General features: G+C 43.6%; 1 long non-coding RNA gene across 5 annotated transcripts; it reads right to left on the reverse strand.

The window, feature by feature from the left end:
- Nucleotides 1-1,473: 1,473 nt before the first annotated feature.
- On the reverse strand, nucleotides 1,474-4,537 carry LOC125551864 (uncharacterized). 5 transcript variants are annotated; one of them, XR_007303329.2, is made up of 3 exons: nucleotides 3,818-4,532; nucleotides 3,073-3,652; nucleotides 1,474-1,995 (listed from the first exon to the last, which is right to left on the reverse strand). It is a non-coding gene; the product is annotated as an uncharacterized LOC125551864 (long non-coding RNA). The 5 variants fall into 5 exon arrangements; XR_007303333.2 differs by having other exon boundaries at nucleotides 1,474-1,779; nucleotides 1,871-1,995; nucleotides 3,073-4,530; XR_015601288.1 differs by having other exon boundaries at nucleotides 1,474-1,776; nucleotides 1,871-1,995; nucleotides 3,073-4,527.
- Between the last annotated feature and the right edge of the window lie 2,114 nt (nucleotides 4,538-6,651).

Here is a 6,651-nt window from a genome sequence, read left to right on the forward strand (position 1 = left end):
GAGGAATACCTTGTGTGCTATCAAACATCACAACATAACAACATAACTGGGTGATTATAAAGATGCTCTACATGTATCTCCGAAGGTGTTTGTTGAGTTGGCATAGATCGAGATTAGGATTTGTCACTCCGAGTATCGGAGAATTATCTCTGGGCCCTCTCAGTAATACACACCATAAGCTTGCAAGCAAACAACTAAGGAGTTAGTCATGAGGTGATGTATTACGGAATGAGTAAAAAGACTTTCCGGTAACGAGATTAAACTAGGTATGAAGATACCAACGATCAAATCTCGGGCAAGTAACATACCGATAGACAAAGGGAATAACGTATGTCGTCATAACGGTTCGACCGATAAAGATCTTCGTAGAATATGTAGGAGCCAATATGAGCATCCAGGTTCTGCTATTGGTTATTGACCGAAGAAGTTTCTCGGTCATGTCTACATAATTCTCAAACCCGTAGGATGCGCACGCTTAACGTATTCGAAGACGATATTGTATTATATGAGTTATGTGATTTGGTGACCGAATATTGTTCGGAGTCCCGGATGAGATCACGGACATGACGAGGAGTCTGGAAATGGTTGAGAGGTAAAGATTTATATATAGGACGATAATATTCGGACACCGAAAGTGTTCCGGAGTGTATCGGGTATTTATCGGAGTACCGGAGGGGTTACCAGAACCTCCAGGGGGAATATATGGGCCATATGGGCCATGAGAGGGGAGCACACCAACCCACAAAGGGGTGGCGCCACCCCCTATGGCATGTGGCCGAATTGGAGAAGGAAAAGGGGGGGTTTGGCCCCCCTTCCTTTCTCCCTTCCCCTTCCCTTTCTTCTTCGATGAAATAAGGAAGGGGCGCCACTCGAGGAAACCCCAAGTAGGATTCGAATCCTACTTGGGGCGCCCCTCGTTGCCTCTCCTCCCCTCCCACCTATATATATATATACACTAGCAAAAGGGCCCGTGCGTTGCAACGGGAGAAAAATATTCCCAAGAATCAAGCTCTCTTTTCTTAGTGAAAATTCACTGGTCAATGCTAATATGTGTTTCCAGGCAGGTGCATGATGTTTAGATCATAAGATATTTAATAGCGTAAAACAAAAAGGTCATTGCTAGCAATTTTAATTACAAAAAGTAACTTCTTTTAGGATTTGTCTTGTGTTTTCAGGGATTAGAAGTATATGAAAATATAGGAATGCATCAATATATCTCATCCGAGATAAGGACAATTCTTGAGAAAATGATTGAAAATTTGAAAAACAAATGTTAGTCATGCATGCTTGCATAGTTACCATAGATGGATGAATGCACTGATGCATAATTTTTTATCAGTTATCACTTCGACGTTAATAGGTTGTAAACATTTTGCATATACCAAACTCAAAGCCTATTTGAATATTGTAAATGGTATATAATTGACTCAACCAATATCATAACACCAATAACTATATTAGCATAGATATGTATTCACCCGCAAAAAAAGCATACATATGTATTGGCTGAGCAAGTAACAAAAGAATTTAGTCCACATATGTATGTTTATGCACAAAAATCGGGGAAAGTTGTTGTCATAACAGGCATAACAATAGGAGTTCTGTACCAACATGGGTGTGTACTAACATTCAGAATGCATGGCAAAATGAATAGCTACAACACCTACACAAAATTCACTCAAACTGAATAAAGCTACTTTTGAGAACACTAAAGTTCTTTTGAGCTCCTCAATTGATCTCTCCAATAGCTTGACTTCTTCATCCTTCTCCTTTCACCTGCTATTTGTAAGAGTACAAAAGAAGGGTTCTAAAAGAAGAAAAATGGAAGCATTATTAAGAGCAGAAAACATTAATCAAATAGCATGAACACCTGGCTGGCGTCCGTAGCAATTACTTCCCTTTTTTGCCACTGGCAAAGCATCTCCAGCTTTTCTCTCAGAGAGGCACCTGGGAGTCACATTATTGCTTCTCTTCTGAGAGCTTGGAGAAGTTATTCTGTAAATTTTGAAGCAAATCGTTCCTTTCATCGTCAAGTAAATTTCTCAGCTCAATCAACACTTCCTCCAATATTGGAGTGGCATTTCTATATGGGCTAACTCCTATTTCACAGAGCAATAAATCCGTTCAATATGGCTGAGCTGAGGTCGCAAATCAGTGTTCACTATAGAAACTGCATTTGGTTTGCAAACTACACTTGCTCGCTGCTCCTCCAACACCAAAATCTTTTTTTTACTCTTCATAATTTAAGAATGTGCAGGATTAATCAATTTAAACTCACTAGATTGGATGGATGGAGTGTCTAAATAGTAGGATTAAACAATTTGTCCTTTACTGATTGATTAATTAGTGTACTAAACATTTTTCTGAATCTTTGCTTTAATGGATGTGCATGATTAATCAGTTAACACTACAGTGGGGGAGGACATCCTGATGGAGCGGCGCAACCTACTTGACCAGCAAGCCCCACGCCTTCAAATTATTTTAGGAGATCTAACAACATTAAACAAGAAGCATCATCTCATTAAAGCCCTCTTTGTTTATTTTATCGGAGGCTCAGAAGAACTTAGTCTCTTCAAAATAAGGAGCATCATCCATGGTCGATTTCTGGACCAAAATAACTACATGCATAAACGGACTCTCATGCCAAGTTGCAAACAGATCAGGGAAAACACCCACAAACTTGAATAAAACGTTGTGATTTTTCAGCAAAAATAATGTTATGTGATCGAAATGAAACAATTGTTGTTTAGATATATCAGTTTCGATTGAATCTACTATGGCATTGACAGAAGCAGTAGACATCCAGCCATAAACATATCACTGGCCATAGGTTTTATTTTTATTTTTTGGCATGCACTGGCTATAGGTAGATAACATAAGAGCTAGGATCCAACAGTTAGGCAGAACAAGTAAGACACTAAGTCGCATAATCAAACTATGCCCATTTGCACACATGTAAATAGTTTGAACATACTGAAACACAAAGAAAGTAAATAGTAGATTATATTGTCCTAAGGTGATCTTGCTTGATAGCATTATCTAGAGAATATCAGAAGGAGAAACATAACTAACCTTGACCTGTTTGTAGCGATCCAGATTTTACACACTCTGGTCGTTTCATCTAAAATCACATGAAAAAGTGTTGCTTTTGTTTGGCCGCTGAAAGGGAAAGTACCAATCTCCACTTCGATCCTCCCTCTGTAATATTAAGAAAAGCAGTCAACAGAGCATCGCCCTCCCACCATGCCTGTTCTGATAGACACACAAAAGAATACACAAAGCATCTTCCATCAGTTTTTATAACTTGCTAGAAATACATGCAAACGTCATCCAACAAATGAACGGCTTGTGCAATTTGTTTGCAAGCAAATAGAACGAATTATTGCAAACCTAAACATAATTCTATTGTCTATGCATCTTTTCTCTCAGCTCTACAAAGAAATTCGTCTAGCAATTTCTAAAAAGAATTTGAATGAAGCTACTGTACGTTTGTAGACAGCCACACAACAAATTGAAGGTCACAGGAGCAACAAAGCATCAGGGATCCTCCTGCGGTCCACACGGTCCTCAACGATAGAGTTGCCTGGTCAGTGGGCTGCCAACAGAGCATCGACCAGAGCGTGAATAATCAATGGAGTTTGTAATCGTAGCCCTACACACGAAATTCCATGAGCATGGATAAACTGATCTTGTGATTTGGTAGAAGCAGCAAATTATAGTACCGGCTGAATGAACAGCTTGTGCCATTTATAGATAAACTGAAACCCTCACGTAGTCAGCCAGTACTATAATATGGTAGTAGCAGCAGGCAGCTCACCATCTGGAACCCAGCCACCAAGGTACCACCGGTCTCCGCTATACCGGGGCTCGTCCTGGAACTCCTTCGGCGCACTTCTGGAGGAACCTCGCCAGCTTCTCCGGCAGCGTCACCGGTGGCAGCTCCCCCTCTAGTCGCCGGATCCCTTTGTAAAACAGACTCAGTTCGATCAGAGAGGAGGAAGCTAGGGACGTGGTGCGGTGCGAGTAGTAGCGAATTAGCGCCGTCTCTTCCATCCTCAGCCGCCAGCTCGCCGACCGCCCTCTCCATCCCCGGCCTCGATCTTGCCGGCACCCGCCCACTCCATCCCCGTCCGCGATCCCGCCGGCGCCACCCTCCAATCCCCTTACTCGAGCCCGCTCGTCTCGAGCGCAGCACGCCATGCCATGCCTCCCGCGAGGTCGCCGACGCGCAGATCGGCCCTCTCGAGCTCCTGGAGCCGGACGCCAGCGCCGCACCCTCCCATCATCTGCCTCCCACGAGGTCGCGACCAGTAGGTGGAGGGGAGCGGTGAACGGCGAAGAAAGCCGCGGGTAAGGAGGAGATGGGATTGAGAGGCAGGAGAAGGCCGGCGGCGCGTGGTGAGGGGCGGAGCGGGGCAGGAGGCACCCGGCGGCGCAAGGGGCGTAGCAAGAGGTGGGCGGGGCGGGGCGGAGCGGAGCGGAGCGCCACGAGGAGGGGGAGTCTGGATAAGATGAAACAGATGAATCGCGGGTTGAATACATACAGATGTAGGTTTTTTTCTTAAACGAAACGTTTTTTCAATGCCACGGGCACCCGAATTAGTACCATCCCGGGTATATGTTTTAAATTCGAACTGAAAGTGTAAATTCACGGAAAGAAACATATTGTGACGGTAAATCCGACAAAGTCAATTCGTGCTTTATTATTAGGGAAAGATATATGTGGGGAGGGGGCACCTAGAACACACAACAACAATTGTTAGCAGTGTGCGGCGCCCCCTCCACAGTTTACACTCATATTTTCGCAGTGCTTAGGCGAAACCCTGCGAGGATCACTACACCATCACCGTCACCACGCCGTCGTGCTGACGTAACTCATCTGCTATCTCGACACCTTGTTGGATCAAGAAGGCGAGGGACGTCACCGAGCTGAATGTGTGCAGAACTCGGATATACCGTACGTTCGGTACTTGATCGATCGGAGCTAGAAGAAGTTTGACTATATCAACCGCATTGTCAAACGCTTCCGCTTATGTTCTACGAGGTTACGTAGACACACTCTTCCCTTGTTGCTATGCATCTCCATGAATAGATCATTACGTGTGCGTAGAATTTTTTTTATTTTTCCATTCAACATTTCTCAACAGTGGTATCAGAGCCAGCTCTATCCGTAGATGATATGCATGAGTAGAACACAAAGAGTTGTGGGCGGTGATAGTAATACTGCTTACCACCAACGTCTTATTTTGATTCGGCGGTATTGTGGGATCAAGTCGTCCGGACCAACCTTACATGTCCACGCACATGAGACTGCTACCTCTTGAGCATGCGTTGGTTTTCCCTTGAAGAGGAAAGGGTGATGCAGCAAAGTAGCGTAAGTATTTCCCTCAGATTTTGAGAATCAAGGTATCAATCCAGTAGGAGACAATGCACAAGTCACCTAGTACCTATACAAACAATCAAGAACCTTGCAACCAACGCGATAAAGGGGTTGTCAATCCCTTTACGGTCACTCGCAAAAGTGAGATCTGATAGAGATAATATAATAAGAAAGAGACCCGGGGGCCATAGGTTTCACTAGTGCCTTCACTCAAGATAGCATGTATTACAGTGGGTGAAAAAATTACTGCCGAGCAATTGATAGAAAAGCTCATAGTTATGAGAATATCTAGGCAATGATCATGAATATAGGCATTACGTCCGTGTCAAGTAGATCGAAACGATTCTGCATCTACTACTATTACTCCACACAACGACCGCTATCCAGCATGTATCTAGAGTATTAAGTTCATAAGAACAGAGTAACGCTTTAAGCAAGATGACATGATGTAGAGGGATAAACTAAGCAATATGATATAAATCCCATCTTTTTATCCTTGATGGCAACAATACAATATGTGCCTTGCTGCCCCTACTGTCACTAGGAAAGGACACCGCAAGATTGAACCCAAAGCTAAGCACTTCTCCCATTGCAAGAAAGATCAATCTAGTAGGCCAAACTAAACCGATAATTCGAAGAGACTTGTAAAGATATCAAATCATGCATATAAGAATTCAGATAAGAACCAAATAATATTCATAGATAATCTAGTTCATAAACCCATAATTCATCGGATCTAGGCAAACACACCGCAAAAGAGTATTACATCGAATAGATCTCCAAGAACATTGAGGAGAACTTTGTATTGAGAGTCAAAGAGAGAGAAGAAGCCATCTAGCTAATAACTATGGACCCGAAGGTCTGTGGTAAACTATTCATGCGCTTCATCGGAGAGGCTATGGTGTTGATGTAGAAGCCGTCCGTGATCGATTCCTCCTCCAGCAAATCGCTGGAAAAGGCCCAAGATGGGATCTCACGGGTACAGAAGGTTGCGGCGGTGGAAAAGTGGCTTTGTGTCTCTCTGCGATCAATCTAGGGTATAAGAGTATATATAGGCGAAAGAAGTACGTCGGTGGAGCTACGTGGGGCCCATGAGGGTGGGGGGCGCACCTACCCCCTAGGCGCGCCCTCCTGCCTCGTGGCTGCCTCACGGAATTCCAGACTTCAACTCTAAGTCTTTTGGTTTGCTTTCGGTCCAAGAAAGATCATCGTGAAGGTTTCATTCCGTTTGGATTCCATCTGGTATTCCTTTTCTATGAAACTGTAAAATA

The sequence above is a fragment of the Triticum urartu genome, chromosome 4A (assembly GCF_056163025.1).
Source record: "Triticum urartu cultivar PI428250 chromosome 4A, HENAU_Tu73, whole genome shotgun sequence".
NCBI lineage: Eukaryota > Viridiplantae > Streptophyta > Magnoliopsida > Poales > Poaceae > Triticum > Triticum urartu.